We start from the raw sequence: 17,683 nt of genomic DNA on the forward strand, positions 1-17,683 counted from the left end.
AGTTGTATGCATTAGGTCACAATTCCATGCGACAATTAGATCTGACGCCTTTCCATTGTTCACAGAGGACACATTGTACAAGCACACAAGCTCACTGTCATTGATGCTACTGGTTTGACTAGTATTTAGCAATAGCGACGGCACGCCTGACTAGCGAACTTTTAATGGATCAAAAGCTTTGTTATTTTCACAGCCAGGTTGGGTTTAGGGATCAAAAAGGGTTCAAGTGCTTCTGCTATTGTTGACTAATGCTCAGGCTGAGCTTTGTGCTTTCATGCCAAGGTGCTACATTTCCTTATACAGTCAGCTCAGCTCAGTTTGTATGTGTTTGTGCCAGAAGACTCCTGTGGTGACACATTACCTGCCTGTCTGGTTTAGCTGACCTGTTTTATGGCAGGACAAGGGCTTGTGCCGACAGGTCTCTGATGCTCACACACAGTTTGTGCATTGCGGATTGTTGTTGTGTTCGTGAGGCTTTCATGGAAATGAATTAAAGTCTAAAATTACATGCTGCTCAATTACCGGCCTCATTAGGAGTGTGTTATTGTAATGTATCTGAATGTGATAATTATCTTGGACCCAACTTGCCCATTCATTGTCTGGTGTGTCGTACAAGCGTACAAACTTGTCTCCTATGCATGCAAGTGGTCTGTTCCGTGATTGTAAAATGCAATGAATTTAACTACACAACATCTGCTAGCAGAGACAACAGGGTCAGCAACATTTGCTTTAGATTATCCATGTTATGTTGTACACTGGTAGTTGAGGCTAATGTTTTCTTACTGAAGGGGGTCATGTGATAGGAGCCTCACGAATCAGCTAAGGCTACGTCGTAACGGAAAAGACCAAATCATCAAGGGGTTGTTGGTGTCTACGTGATTGTTTCCGTTTCTGCCCGACCAGACCAAAACGCAGCCTGTTTTCAAACTAAAACGCGGTTAGTGGCTTTAGCAAATTTCTCAGTTTCAGTGGCTCTAAAACTACAAAGTAGAGTGGACGCCAGGTGTGTTCACAACAGAGTTAATGTGTTTTAGACGAAAGCATAGAAGAGTGGATGTAACCGGTGACAAAATCAGAGTCCTTGTGATATTAGCTCCGGTCAAGATGTATAGTGCTGGACATTTTTCTTCAATGGTCCCTCCCCTGCATGGCAGCCATATTGGGGAAGGAGAGTACTGTGTGGTCGCCTGAGAACTTGTGTGTTTCCCAGCCAACGCGCATCTAAAGAATAACAATTTCACTAGCCATGAAGACCATCCATGGAGCCATGGGGGCCATGGCCAGAAAGCTTGGCCAAACACTCTCCCTCTCATGCAGCTTTCTATGTACTCCTATAAATACATCTCCTATTTGTATAGAGGCGATATGCATCTTTGGGAAAATACCACAATGTTGACATAAGAGCACCCTCTACACCCCCCATTCCTTCTCCTCTGTCCCCCTCCCATCTTTCTCCAAACTCTTTCTACCCCTAACTGAACTTTTCAGTGCCTGAGAGAGAGAGAGAGAGAGAGAGAGAGAGAGAGAGAGAGGAATGGAGGGAGACTGGGAGTAAAAGAAGTGTCTCTTAGAGGCCTCCACGGTCTTTAAGCCACTATGGTATCCACCAGACCCCTCACATACACTCGGCCTCTAAAAGGCTTTTGTCCTGTAAAGAGGGGGTTTGGCTAAATTGGGGGTGCTTGTGGATTGGCGGGTGGGATTGGGCTTGGTGTAGTATACTTGGCTCCCACGTCTCCATCACTAGAATGGTGAACTTTTTTTAAGCTCGCAAACGGAGAGTTGGGGTGTAGAGGGGCAAATGGGGCTGTTTTTTTTTTTTAGGGTGGTTTGGGGGATGTTGGGGGGGTTTAGTTGGAAATCTTCCAAACAGTGCCTTTATGCTTTCAAAGAAAGCTCCACTTGTGTAAATGTGCTCTTTGTCCCTTGGCCTATTGTTTGAATAGCATTGTGGACTTTTTGTGGGAAGCTCAGAGGGGCCTGGGGGGCCTGAGGGGCCAAAGAGGGACCAAGGGGGGCTCTGCCTGAATGACTCGGACCCGGGGACGATAGAGCTGCGGAGAGGCCGAGGTACAATTAAGAAACATTCGTAGCCGCGTGCCAACACATAAATGCTGACATATAGTTTGGATGTTTATAACACTAATATATCAATATGTTAAAAATCATCAGGCTGAAATTTCCATTGACATGTCCTGAGGTGATGAAGACAGCGACGCAGCAGATCTTGTCTTTCTGAGGAACTGGCCATAACCTTCTGTGCTGATAGCAACAATAAGAAAACAGTTTGCCTCCCTCCCCCTATAAAGGGATTTCTTGATAGAGCTGAGTGTGAAGAGTCCCTCGCTGCAGCCAATTCACAACCTCCATCTGTCCTCGCTATCAAAAGATGCCCGCAGATGGAAGAGAGGCACAAGACATTTGCATGGGTTGTGGGGGGGGCATGTATCCTGACGTTTCAGAGTCCATGGGTCAGTTGTGTAAAAAGTTTACTCTGGTTGTAAAATTCAAGTTAAAGTACATCATCAAAAACACTGACTCCTGAGAACCTAAAACGTAAAGAACGACATATTTAAAGATGAGTGCAATATGTTTTGAAGATTTCAAGACTTACAATGATGCAAATACAATACTGCTCTGATGATACAAAATTGCTGCAACAGGTGCATGTAGTTACACAGAAACAGACTTAAATTCAAATCCAATGAGGATAATCCAGTGAGGATAAAGCAGGGCCTACAGTAAATCTCCCTCTTCCATGTCAGGATGCTCTACCTCTACAGTTTCTGTTACTCCCTCTTTTCCGTTTGTCTCTAGTAAATCCCCGTCCGAGCCGTATGGCCAGACTTTCAGCGTTCTCCCCTCTTCCTGAAATTGGTTGGATACTTGAGTCTCGTCTGAGCTCTCCTCTACTGTCACTGCCAGATTTCGTGTGACCTCTCTTTCCTCCGAAACCCCCCCACCAGAGCAGCAGCACACAGGCTTTCTGCTGGAAGGTGATTGAGCATGGCACCCTGCTCCGGCTCTGTCCTGCTTTGTCTGGGGACGTGTGCCTGTGTCAGGAACCACAATTAGTGGGGCGCGTCCCCTACCATTAATCACAGAACAGTCCCGGGTCTCAGTGCAGGCTCAGTGCCGGACGACGGCGCTCTGTGACAACTTGCTCAGCATCAGCACCCCGCATGTCGCTGTGGCATCCTTGTATAAAGCATGACCGTGCCCAGCCAACGTATTTGTTTTTTGCGTCTCTCATGAAGTCTTGGTCACTAATAGCACAAATCTGTCGAAGAAATATGTACTTGCTGTGGAGAAATGTAATCAGTTACTTTATCCAAGATGAGCAAAACAGCTATTATATCTTGCATTACAGGAATTTCGTCTGTCTTTTGCATCTCATCCAGAGGTTTCCTACAGTTTTTTCCTCCAGAAACACTGATTCCTTCTGGTATCTGTGGTATTTACACATTAAAAACTATTTTCTTGGCATCTGAAATAGATATAAAAATCTAAATGTACCATCTCGACAATGCTTCGCATCTATGAGCTGGCAAACACGCATGCGTTTTACAGAATGTACCATAGACGGAGAACAAATATGAGTTTGACCATGTGATGGAGGAAAGCAGCGTCCTCGCTTCCCTTTTCACTCACAGTATTCAGATCAATACGGTGGCAGGATGTTAAATATTTGTCATCAGACAATCACACATTGATGAAACAAATCAATGGATGATGGGGGGGGGGGGGGGGACTGGCCAGTCAACTTGCTCCTGAGGGAACGAGGGGGACAAGAGAAGGAGAGATGGAGGGAGATAAAGATTTGTTGCTCTCAGGGGCTCCAATTTTTCTCTCGGGACTATCTGTTTTCTTTTCCCTTTTCTTTTTTAGTGGACGGGGGCAACCATGAGGAAATGGATGAGAGGACTTGTGGGTCGGGGTGTGTGAATCAGTGTGTGTGTGTGTGTTTGTGTGTGTGTGTGTGTGTGTGTGTGAAGAGGTCCCTCAGTGAAAATTCTCTGCTGTCAAATTCAACTCTTTGCACTTTATTGGTAAGGCTGGCTGTCTATTGCCACCATTCCTTCTTTATCCACATGCACGAATAAAACACACACACACACACATATAATGCTCACAAACATAAACTATGTGGTGAAGCACAAACCCACTCTGTCTCTGTCACACACACACATAAAAACACACACTAATCTGTATGCTCCCCTTTCTGTCACCGTCCTTATTTAAAGCATAATGAATTTTGTGCCCAGCCTTTTCGATCTCTCTATCTGTCTCTCTCTCTCTCTCGGTTCCCTTTGCTTTATAAAAACAGAGGAATGAAAAGCAGCCAGATGGTAGCGCAGACCTAATATAAAATCAATACGCTGCCTGCAAGACAACTGAGGGGGGAAAAAAGAGGAAGAAGAGGCCTTGTAACAAAAAACATTTAAACACCACCAATGCCAAAAAATAGTTCTTTGGTCTCTCCTTTTTTCTCCACCCACCCTCCTCTCCTCTTTCTCTTGCACTTACTCTGACACAAAAATGTGTGCTGAAACCCTAACACACACACACACACACACACACACACACACACACACACACACACACACACACACACAGACACACACACACACACACACACACACGTTGCCTCAGTGCGCCTCAACCATTCTCTGCAGCTTTGAGTAGACCCAGGCTGCCCAACTTCCCCACCTACTGCCTCTGGGGAGCCGCTACTTGTGTATATGAGTGTGTGTGCGTGTGTGTGTGTGTGTGTGTGTGTGTGTGTGTGTGTCACTGAAAACACACAAGAATGTCAGGACATCTCATTGGGCTGCAAATTGAGAGAGAGGAGGAGGGCAAGGTAGAGATAGCCTTTGAAAAGGGAGAGGACTGAGGGCCATTGAGAAGTCATTAGGGTAATGATAATTGGCGCGGTGAATAAGCAAAGAGAGAAAAGGCGGAGGAGAGTATGTGCATGTGTGTGTTGGTGTGGATGTGGGGAGGGGGGGGCGGTCCAACAGATGCAAAGAGGTGATACGTTACAAGTTAATTTGATTGACAGACACATGTCGGATGGTGACATGGGTGGAACTAGATGCACGGCAGAAGTTTTGGTCATGTCCTGGCTTATGTTCTGTGTGTCTGAGGTAAAGACAAGAGGCGAGACAGTGTGTGTTGCGTGTGTGTTGTATGTGTGTGTGTGTGCGCGTGTGTCAGCAGCTCCCCTCTGTGTGTGTGAGGAGCATTAAAGTCTGTCCCCTGGTGACTGGGCCTGCTTGCTGGGTGACAGATAGCCCAGGGAGAGAGGGGACACCAGGCTGTTTAGCTGATAATTAAGGGGGTTTTATCTTAATTTGAGCTGTTACTCTCTATCCTCTCCTGTGATTTACGAGCCACTGGCCCAGCCCTGCTCCCCTGCTCTGCCCCTTAGCATCAGGAACAAGACAAAGGAACCTCTTCCCTCTGTACACATGTGACACACACACACTCACACGACAACCCACCGATAAGTGTAGGTGCACGTTCTCACAGTGCAAACTCGGAGACGTCGACATGCAAACTGGTAATTACACAATGCCGAAGGAATACGTTTGTGCATTAGCTCTCACAGGAGGGCCAGAGCTCAAAGTGCACAATATCAGCACACACGGCTGATTGATATCTGCCTGCTGTGGTGCAGCAGCTCGCACTTACGGCCTTTATTCTCATCAGCGAAGCTCTGCTGGTAATGAATCATATAAGAGAAAGGGGCTGACGCTTTAACCTCTCACCGGCTGCCCCAGGAGAGAGACACAGAGCGGCGCAGGATTGGGTTCCTGAGAGGTGGAGTGACCGCAGGCAAGAGTTAACTCGATCTTCAGCTGGGTGGGGTACAGGGTGAAGAGGCGGCAGCGGTGGGGGTGGTGGTGGTGGGTGGGGGTTGTACAGTCAAACAATGCAAGCCACTGTTCTCAACCTATCACCCCCCGGGGTCGGAGAGGAGAAGACATGCTAGTGCAACCTCATCTCCTCCAGTCGCCTCTCACATAAAGGCCGGGGATTTCTCCAGCTCCCTGGCTTATATGTTGTTTTTACCCAGATTGTGGGTTGGTCCTTTGGGCCAGACGTGTTTCAGGCTGCATGTTAATAATCCCACAGGTATTTGGCTGGAGGGAGGGACCTTCACACCTCTGTCAAAACGGTGCAGGGTGAAAAAGAGTGTGGGCGTTCCTGCAGCGGGTGTTTGAGCCAAGACGTCATTCTGTCTGTCTTTTCTGTTTTTGTTTCCTGTTAGTCTACATTCAGGAGATAGTTCTATCCGGTAGTACAACTAGTGACACAGTCAAAGTCTTTCCAGGATTCTGCCTCGCAGCTCTGCTGTCTCTACAGTTGTCACAACAAGCTTGAATCTAGTATATATAAGAAAATTAAAACATCCAACACGTGTAATCCCTCTGTAAATACAATTGAGGCTACTACGTTTTGTTTGGAAACACATCCACTCTGCTGCAGATACTCCTTGCATCCACAAATACGCCAGAGATTTAGAGACGCTACAACAGAGAAGTTTGGAAATGCTGCTGGCTGCTTTAGTTTGAAAACTCTGGTGCTGCGTTTAATCGGGACCGACAGAAACAGAGATGTCGGGAAACAATGACCAAGACGCTTACAACTGCATGATGATTGGGTCTTTTTGGTCATTATGTTGCCTTCGCTGATTTGTCAGGCTTGTATCACATTAGCCCCGGCTACCAGTGCTGAGAGCAATATGGATAGTGAGTTACAAGCGTTTCTGAACATGTTGTCTTTGCTAACAGCGGAAAACAAGCCATTTGTTGGCAATTACTGACACCAGCATGTGCAGTGTTCATCCATGAGTTTTCAAGAATTAGTAAAGATTGGGATTAAAACTGAAATGGAGCCAAAACCCGTGTGGGGACAAAGGAAGTTCTGCCTTGAAAACTCGGTTTTCAAAAGAAAACGTAACCATGCGGATGAAGCCTGAGTGCTGTGTGGTTTTCTGTTGAACAGGGCTTCAACAAAAGACAGGAAATGACAAAAGCCCAAAGTCAGAGGACATGTGTGTGCATGTGTGTGATGTACAATGCAGATAGGTGTTCACTGCTGGAAGTTGTCCCACTGACCCTTGACCTGTGTGAGTCAGAAACTAGTTTGTGTTTCCAAGAGACCCCTCCTCCTCCTTCGCTCTTATCTCAGGCTTGGTGGTGGGGGGAGAGAGCAGGGGGTTCTGCAGGGGGAAGCGGTGGTTTTCAGCCAAAGGCACAGTCTTCTCAGGACATGAAACCTCATCTGTCCACTCCTCCTCCATCCATCTAGGCTCTTAACTTTCACCCCTGACCCCGTCACACCCTCCTCTGTGCTCCAGCAACAACAAAAGCAGGAGATTAGGGAAATTGACAGGCCAGAGGGGATTACTGTAGGCCTTTTCATCTCGGCCTGCGCTCACAGTTGACACAGTCTGTTAGCAGTACTTCAACTTAATCTGAGTGCAGTTTACTTTTTAGTCTGTGTACTTATGTTAGCCATGTTTGTAGATAGACTTAAATGTAGCCAAAATCCACTGAAATAACAGCGGTAGTCAGTTTCATGTGTTCTGGGCATTAAACCAGCCTTTCACACACACTACACAGGCCATTTTTTTTCACATGATCTCTGGACAATCTCCAGAGACGTTGTCCTGAGTTGCCCTTTCACACTTGCAGCAAGCAAAAGGAGATTGTTTGAGTCAGACACGTTCTCACCTTCTGGAAACACTGTTTGGTTTAAAAGAGACAGGACGTGACGCAAAAGGAACACTGCGGTGATCCTTCTTCTTCACCCCCGGATGCTGGTTTTCTTCCTGCTGTGTGCCAGTTACATCACCAACACACTCATAAGCTCACTGTCAGGTCTCTGCAGAATAGCCTGCTGTACATGAGCTTGCAGTCAGACGATACATAAGACGCACTGAAGTCCAGACATTTTCCCGAAGTTTTCTGGAGGGGTGAGGAAGCAGATGTGAGGAAGCACATGTCCAAGTCAGATGCTTGGGATTTTTTCTGGAACTTTCCCTCACAGTCCACTGGTAAAATGTCTGGAGTGAGCCCATGTGAGAATACAGCTGGAAAACTTCTGTAAAATTCACAACGAGACAGTGTTGACATTTCTAACACGCAACAGACTTGAAACTGGAAGAAAACAAATAACTCAGGGTGAAAAAGAGGAGCCAGACACGTAGAGGATGCCAACCGTAATGTCTCATTGGTTCTTCGAGAGCTTTTTGCGTAAATTGTGTCAATGTGCCGTAAACAAAAACATGTGATCTCCGCAGCAGAAATTATACATCATGTCCCGCCTCCTGCATGCTCCACCCGGACGCCACCCCTCGCTTGAATGTTCCGGACTCTTTCCTGTTGTTTTCCAGAGTTCACATTTGAATACTGACATTAACATTTTGTCATTCTATTGTACTGTCCTACGAATTTGGACATTTACGTTATAACATAAACCTTGTCTGGGTAATGTCAAGTTAAGTTCTGGTTGCAGTGCATATTTGGAAGCATTATATTTTACATTATCAACATCTACAACCACATGCAGCACACATGTGATTAACTGGCTTAGCTGAAGGAAAAGTTGACAAAACTTGGCTGATGTTTTTCAGCTTCAGAAGCCGTCTCTGATGAGCCTGGTTTGTCTCTGATGAGCCTGGTTTGTCTCTGATGAGCCTGGTTTGTCTCTGATGAGCCTGATTTCTCAACCTCAAACACAATTGAGCCGTTTTCAGACATGACCTCCGGGTAAAATCGAGAGAATTGGATTTAACAGGAAGTCGGTAGAGTGATTGACAGGTGGGGTAGTGAGGTACGGAGGCGGTGCAGCAGAAAGTGGTGATGCGGCACAACATCTTAGAGTTTCCTGTTTTATAGAACACTGCTTGTCTTTCTGCAGTGATATACAGATCATCAAACAGTTGTGTAGCTGGACACTCGTCTGTGAGCGGGCTGGTAAGTTGTATGATCATAATGAATGACAAATGTATATCTCCCTTATGAAGAACAACATTCATTGTACCCACACCTGTGCCTCTTAACTATAAGTCCGTCCTCCATCTGGCTCTCCTTCTCCGTCTCCTTTTCCCTTTCCCCCTTTTAGCCTATTGAGGCGACCCTGAACTGCCTTGTTTCCAAGAGTCTGGCAGCAAGTCAAAACTATGTGCTCGACCCTCTACAAGCACGTCTGCTAACCGTTAAGCCGTTTAGCTCCTAATACCAACAACAAACACTCTTTCTGTGCCGGCCCTGGGCACGGAGCACAGGGAGCTGCCTATGAGAGAGGTCAGACAACTCTATAATCGGACTCTACCCATCTGCCCTCTGCTCTCCCACACTGAGCTGCAGGTTGGGCTCCTCAGCAGGGGACTAAGTGGGACATGGGGACACAGATGCCCATTGACACTGGACCATTCATGGAGCTTAAGCTCCAGCGTAGTCATCTCACAATGAGCAAATGGTTTAATGGTGTGGTATTTGAGTGCTTTCGCTCGTGTCTGTGCAAAGTGTATTTGTGGAAGTGAATGTGTGGATGTGTGAGAGTCGGTGTTATGAACATGCATAATTGTGTGTGGAGAGGTGTGTGTATGCCTGTATATTTATGAAGTGCTAGTTCAGACATTTAATTTGCCACAGCCGAGTGAATGTGCAGAGAAGCGTCTCAGTGGATGTGTGCTGTCACCACCCTTCCGCCCCCCTCCACCTCCCAGCATTCCTTCTCCTCCACAAGTTTCCCACCCTCATTCTATCTTCTCTTCTTCCACACTCCCTCCCACAGCCCTTCCCAGCTCCCCTGCTCTTACACCCCATGCTGGGGCTAATTTTAGAGCTCCAACCCTGGATCCCAGCATCCAGCTGGAGGTGTCTCTCCTCCCCGTCCTTGCTCGGGAGGATCTCTCATGGATGTGTGCTGCACAGAGTGCGCCAACCCTCCTCTGGGGTTTGAGCAGGTGTGCTGGGGTGAGGGGAAGGTGGAGCATTGGAAAAAGGTGGTGCGGGTGGAGGTAGTTTAGCTCAGAGCTCCGTGCTCTTCAACCGTGCCAAGGTGCCATGGTAACAGAAATCCACCTGTCTGATGGATGATTTTCTCATTTTTTTTACTCCTTTGTTTTTGTTTTTTCCTCTTTACCTTTCACTCTGTTCACTGGAAGAGTGCAACACAGTCTCCAAACAGGAGTGTATGCCTGCAGGTGATTGGCTGAGCAGATTCCCTGGTGATACATTAGCAGTTATTGCACCAGATAATTTGGTGAACAGTTAGAAGCATATCTCAGACAAAGTGAAATGGGACTTCCCAGTGCACAAGCAAAACATAATTTACACACTTGCATGGATGTGAGCATTAAACCTGGATAGTTTACAAAGTAAAATACTGTAAAGTGATATTAATCAAAATATGTGTAATTATGAAGGATATGGGAAAAAGGATTCCTGAAAGGTTACCTGTAAAATAATTCTTACATAAAACATTAAGAGCTGCAGTTGTCATTGAATAAAAAACACCTTTCAAAATAAAATGCTTGATAACCGAGCAGTGAAAAGCAGATTCTCTGTCCCAGAGATATACATTTAAACTGAAGTGATTTGATTTTTCAAGATTCAGTTTGATGATGAACAACATTTGTCGCCTGATTTTAGACTTTTAGAGTAATTGTAAATTACTTGGACAAACATTGTCTGGTAAAAACAGACAATTGTATAACGTGATTTTAACTTTCAGTGAGTTTTGTTCTTACTGGTCTGACGGTAACTAAACAGAAAAGTTAAACACCTGAAAACACAGTGGTAAAACATCAGGCTTTCCTCGAATTGCCTTCCTTTCACGTTATCACGGTTCTTTTGTATTGTAGACTGTAATTGAAATTGGAGGTGTTTTATTTTTAAGCAACAGCAGACAGCAATAATCTCAATGACCGCTGTGCTGCCTATAAAAAGCAGCAGGAGAAAGTAACAAAACAAACTGGCCAATGTCTCACTTTGTCGTCTGTCCGCCTGGATTTGCTTTCTTGTTGTTGTTTTTTTTGTCCTAGCTTTTGGGCCAAATCCTTACATGTAGGCATTCATTCAACTGCTTTAACAAGCCTACTGGGGCATGAGCTGAGCTATCTGTGGGACATGAATCGGACCCGGCCAAGGGCACAAATCACAGCGAGAGAAGAAGAGAGACCCTGACAGCGGAGGGCTGCAGCTCAGCTTTTTCCCTCCTCCCCTTTGCTCCTTGGTGGATTTTCTGCTTTTCCTGCTCTCTGTACTGCTGTTGAGAGCTCCGACTTGGCTTGTTAAAATTAATCTCCTTGCTCGACGAGGGAAGAGGACAGTTGTTTCTCTTGCCTGGACCGCTCAGAGCTGTGTTGAGCACTGGTGGGTCGGCCAGTGTGTGAGTGTGAGTGTGTCGTTTTGGACAGAGCGGGGATGTGATTCATCATGTGGTGGTCAGGCGGACTCAACAGGCATAACCACAGCCAGCCACACCAGGCCATCTGAGACCATGCAGCAGTGAGGCATGGCTGCTCTATGCACACAGCATCACTCTAAACAGCCTGGGGAGGCTGCAGAGTGTGTGAAACACACACCAGGGGAAGACCAGGGGCTGCATGAGCTCACATATGTGTGTGAGTGTGCGTCAGTGTTATGTGTGAATGTATTTGATTTCCACAAACATGCATGCTTGTGGAAATCAGTGGGGCAAGAACGCACCGGATTCTGTGAACTTCAGGGAGTGTGTGTGTGTGTGTGTGTGTTGCCTCTTTTATGTCTTTCTTTCCGTGGCTTGCCTGAGGAGGACGTTTCCGGTCGTGGCTGAGGCCTGAGGCTGCTGAGACAGAGGAGTGGTGGTGGTGTTGGGTTGGGGGGGGGGCTGTATTTCTATCTTCTCCTCCTCTCCTTTGCACCATCCCTCTCTCCCCCTCTGTCTGTCTCTCTCCCTATGGATTGAGCTGAAGGACATGTCACCACAACAGGGCACTGGATGAGACAAGCCCGCATCTCTCTCTCCCTCCCTCCCTCCCTCCCTCCCTCTTTCCTCCCTCCTTCCTCCTCCCTCTGCCTCCCAACTTCCCTTCCTCACCCCCTCCCTCCACACACTCGCTCTCTCATTTTTTTTTCCTTTTTTTATTCTGTCCCTGCAAACACAAACACATAAACAAACTCAATTAGCTAATGACAGTGGCCCGGCCATTGGGTGGTCCTAATTAACGTTTACTGGCTGCCTGATGTCAGCTCTCAGGCAGTGATTAATAACTCCCCCCCCCCCGCCAGTACACACACACACACACACACACACATGCATCCATATACACAACACTTAACTAGAGGTGAGGAGTGCAACTTTTTTTCGCATTATGATATTACCATGCAACTGTTAAGGCTACGACCGCTCAACATGTGCCAGTTGGATCCAAACCTGTTTTTTTTTTTTTAAATGCTAGGCAAGCACTCCTGAGAGGTAGGAGCTGTAATATGATCATTAAATCCTCTGTGCTGTAAAACAGATTAGAGCCTGAGGGGAGTACGGCGGAGTAGCGAGAGGCTCAGTCCAAACATTGCGGACCCGGCCTGCAGACAGTGTGTGAACAGGCCTTGTGGAGTTCTCCTCAGGAAAGGCTGCTGTGTAGCTTGCAAAGGGTTAACATCTGTTGGGCCCGCAGACTCCCTGCGTGTGACGCACTGTCTCGATGAGGGAAAGTCTAACAGGAAAGGCAGTCTAAAAAAGGTCCCTGTGCAGCGAGGGCCCAAGGTACGTTTTCTTTGGCCCTCTCCTCACATTTTTTTGAACTTGTTTTTCAAATTTGCTTAACTACAGTTCAATGCTTTTCGGATCTGCAGATTGCTGCGCAGTTCCTCTTTTAATTCCGGTAGTGGAAGCTTTGTCTTTCATTGCCATTATCGGGCTTGCTTTGTTTTTTTTCTCCTTAATCTATGTTTTTGGCAAGAGTCCCACTTGCTTTACCCTGGCCCCACTCACCCTCCACCACCCTTGTGTCCCTGTTGCCCATAAGTTCACCCCACCGCTTGTGCCCAATCCTCCTAAGCTGCTGAGAGATTTCTGGTGATAAAACGGCATCGCACCTGACCCAATGGCTCCGAGTCTGTGTGTGTGTGTGTGTGTGTGTGTGTGTGTGTGTGTGTGTGTGTGTGTGTGTGTGTGTGTGTGTGTGTGTTTGCGTGTGTGTGTGTGTGTGTGTGAATGTGAATGAGATCAGTTGGGAGGGTGGACACAGCAGTGACAAGGCTTCATATGTTAATATGATGCACATGTGGCTCTGGCATTGGAGGGCTGCGGTGGTCAGAATGACCCCCTACCCATTTCCACCCCATCCCATTCATCCCCACTGAATGTGGCTCTCCATTCATGCTGATTTCACAGAAGAGGGAGGGCGGGAGGGTGGAGCGGAGGGATGAAGGGGAGGAGAAGCAGGAGGAGGAGGAGGGACGGTGGTCTCAGAGGTAGAGAGGTGGTCTTTCTCTTCTCCCTGGCGCAGGGAGATGGAAAAAACAATTGGTGTGCAAATGGATGTGTCTCCCTTACTCCTGGATGACCTGACTCCTCCTTCCCTCCCTCCCTTCATCTCTCTTTTCTGGATCCTCTGTATGTTTAGAAAAAGGAGTGGAGACGATGGCTATTGGAAGTGTAAAATCTGAATAAATTAAAAGAAAGCAAAGGGTGTATGTTGTGGGTGTGTGTTTATACTGTTGGGTGTTTTCTTTAATGTGTTTGTCTATGTTTGTGTGTGTATGTGTGTGTGTGTGTGTGTACGCGCGTGCGGACGCTTGTCTGTGTGCGAGCAAGTAGCCTGTCAAAGGAGAAAGGCCCCCAGTGTCCCCTGTAATTTTCATAGGTCACAACTGACAATGGCCACTTTGATAGAGAAGCTGTGGAGATGTAAATCAGCCAATGAAGGGACACAAAACAACTGTCCTCCCACCGGCCCCCCACACCCCACCAAAAAAGGGGAATTTACTTTTAAAAGACTGAGGGAGTAAGCAAGAGAAGAGAGAGAAAGAGCAAGAAAGACATCCCCTCTGCCTCTTTTTTGACGATACTCTCCTTTTCAGCTTCTCAGTGAGCTGGTGGTGGTAGAAGCGGAGGGGGGAGGCGGGGGAGCACCGCAGGTTGCGGCGCTAAATGAACTATTTTTGTCAGTCCGCCTCATTCCTGGGAAAGTTTGGAGCATCTTCTCTATTGCCTGGCACCTGGAGTGGGTCGCTGGGAAGCGGGACAATAGCATTGAGGTTGGTGGGTCGTCGGAGCACGGTCCCGCTCGGCTCTAGACGTGGACACGCTCCAGGCCTCCTCTAATCCCATCACTCCAGCAGCCCCGGGGCTGAAAAGACCCTCTGGAGTGGGCGGGAAAGCCTCCAGCAGCAGCAGTCACATGTAGAATATGCCTCTGTAGGATATGTAAATAAGTCTATATGAGAATCTCTTCTTAAAAAAAAGAGAGAGACATTGGGTGCAAGCGTGAGCGAGTGTGGGATACAGACAGATCAGGGGCTGTAGGTTTAGTAAATGTTGGATTTAGTAACTGGGTCTCAGAAGGAGCGGCAACACAATTAAGTCAAAGTTTTCGCAGCAATTAGAGATGAAGCAAACATGTCTACAACCTAATGTTGCAGAGTAAAGCCACAAAGGTGCAAAAATTATTGGATGTGCCCCGAAGGAGCAGGAGCATGGAATCTGATGAATCTCCGCAAAAATGATGACAAATTGCTTATACACGTATGACTCCAGTCACAGACATGAATGGGCTTGAGGGAGGTTCACCAACAGCAATGAGTAGTCGCTTAATGAGGCATGCTTACGTATATGTCTGCATACCACATAGGCTACACACAAAAGAGTGTGAAGATGGGGAGGGAGGGAGGGAGGGGGGGGGGGGGGGGGACGCTTCACTTCCACTGGTAGCTGTGGTCACTGAGTGTGGTATGTGGGCTTTTCGGAGTGAGAGCTTCAGGGCTGGGCGGAAGCCTCCGAGTGTGAATGAGTAAAGGCGGTCAGGCAGACAGACAGTGGTCAGAGATAAGCAGATGAAAGCCCCGGGGACGGCTGGTGGGAGAGAGATTGATCTATCAAAGTCCACAGACAGCCTGCGTGACATTTGACTCCACACTCATGGAAACAGCATATCGATGGTCAAAGACCTCATACATAAGTGTGAATAGCAACGCTGATAATCTTTGCAGCAGTTTTTGAGGTTTTTTTTTATCTTCTCTTTAATAATTCACCTTGTTTATGAAATAATTTAATGAGCTGAATTACTTCAGTAGAAATAACTAGAGAGAGAGAAAGAGAGAAAGTTGAGAGAGAGAGAGAGAGAGAAAGAGAGAAAGAGAGAGAGAGAGAGAGAGAGAGAGAGAGAGAGAGAATATACCTCCGCCAAGGCCCAACAGTCCCCTTATGAAACTGCATTTAAATTAATTTTTATTTGGATCTGCACCAAAATGCACACACTCATAAATACCAAGAAAATGGATCGGCCCCCTTGTCCAATCTGCACCAAAATGTAATAGGTCCTTCCCCAATCCAAGCCACAACCTTCAACCAAGTTTCATGGTAAATTTGCGTAGTTTTTGTGAAGTCTTGCTCATAAACAAACCAATATACCAACAAATGTACAGCGATGAAAACATTCAGACTTAATTCTAGACTGAACAACTTTTTCTGAGGAGGAAGCTGTTGTCAGGTTAATCCCCTATAACTTGACTTTTAGTCAGTTTTATAGTTTTTACTTGTGTTGAATATTTGCACATTTCATTATACGTGGAGCAAGTTTCATGACTCTGGGGACCATGAAATCCTCTGAAATCGAAAGTTGAAATGGAAGAAAAGCAACAACTAATGGTGATTTGTACCTGACAGCCGTGCTCTGTTACATCTTGCAGAGCTAGTGGAGATAAAAAATATATATAGATGTAAGTAATTTGTCTTTTTCTACACCTGTAATTGTCGGGGGCTTCACTGTTTACGGTTAGTGTGCAGGAATAGAAGCTGAAAACCACTGGTGGGAATTGCTATTAGATAATGAACTCAGCTCACCTCCGGTAGGTGCAAAGCAGCCTGAGGGCTCAGAGCAGTAAAGGAACAACAACTCGGAGGTTTACAGTGCAGCTGACGACGACGAGTGCAGACCGACTCGGAAAAGGGCAACACACCTCATTAAAATGTATATCGTGATTGTACAGAATGATGGTTCATGTCATGGAACCACTCTGTTGATGGTACAAATACATTTAAGGCTGTCATGGGGTCATCACTTTCTCCTATTGATTCCATCTTTATGAGCAAAAACTTTATGGGCTGCAGTAAAATGTTGATTTCATCCATTGGGTATTGTGACTTGGTCAGTTAATGGTCCAAGTATTCACTGCGTGGGACCCTGCAAGGGCGCCTGCAGTCGCTAGCTCCTGGCTGGTGTCTGTTGAGCAGTGTGGTTTTACTATAGGGATGTGAGCCCGGCAATGGCGAGCAGTGTGAGAGAGTTTGCTCAAAGCTCCGGTGCTGTGGGAGCGACACATCAAGACACAGAGAGCGCTCTGTTCCAGATATCTGAAGAAGAGGAGCAGGAAAACGATGGCACTGAGGAGTCATGAAAAAGTGTCTTTGTGTCAGAGGGTTGAAAAACAGCCCATTTAGAGTGGTCTGCCTATTAGCCGAACAAAGACAAGGGTCTGTCTCTGAAATCTGCTGCAAAGACTATTTAGTGTGTATACTGTATCAAGGGACAGCAAACAGGATCTTCTTTTTGCGCCCGGCTCTGGCCGTCCCCCATCTTCTTAGAAAGGACTCATCCTTCCTCTGCATTCTTCCTCTGGGCCCGAGATCCTCTCTTTCTCTCCTCCCCATTCATCTGCTCGTCTAAGCTTCTCTGAAAACCAGCTTTTCTTGAGAGAAAACTGCATGAGAGTTGTTTCTATAAGTTGCACAAGCGGTGAGCCAAACGCAGCTAACCTAAACCTACAGTGTGATCTCTGTTGTCTTACTAAACTCTTTTGACAGGGCCGGTGGTTGTCCGCCCACTGACCTTCTCTCTCCATCTTGCTCTCTATCTCGTTTTGTCTTCCTTTCTCTCCTCCATGCATCTTTAATGTCAGTGTACGAGAGCTCACTCTTCCCCCGTCTCCCTGCTCCAGCTCTTAGCCATGTATGAAACTCGTTTGTCATTTTCTTGACGCGGACATGTTGTCTTTGAGGCCCCTGGTCGATGTGATGGCTTGGGACACAGCTGTGGCTCCATGCCTGCTTGTTCACCACGGGGTGGTTTGGTCGTGTCGCACGTTGTTTATCGGTGCCTGGAGTGTGTGTGTATTTGTGTGTGTGAGGCAGGGCCATGTTTCTATTCCATCGGGCATGGTAGTTATTTTGTAGGCATGTTGGGTGTGTCAAAACTCATTATATCATTCATGTGCATACACGGGTGTAAAAACGGATCCCTCTTACTTTTGAAGGGAACGAGGTATGTAGACAGAGGCCCACTCGCTCAAATCATGTGACGTGGGGGAGTGTCTTCATTTAGATTTTTTATTGGGTTGAAGCCACACCTCTGGATATGGAACATTGTTTGCATATGACACATACTGATACATATCCACTTTTAACTACCCACACATCCACACACTGACATGTCCTCACCTTTAAACACACATAATCGTAC

The sequence above is a fragment of the Pleuronectes platessa genome, chromosome 4 (assembly GCF_947347685.1).
Source record: "Pleuronectes platessa chromosome 4, fPlePla1.1, whole genome shotgun sequence".
NCBI lineage: Eukaryota > Metazoa > Chordata > Actinopteri > Pleuronectiformes > Pleuronectidae > Pleuronectes > Pleuronectes platessa.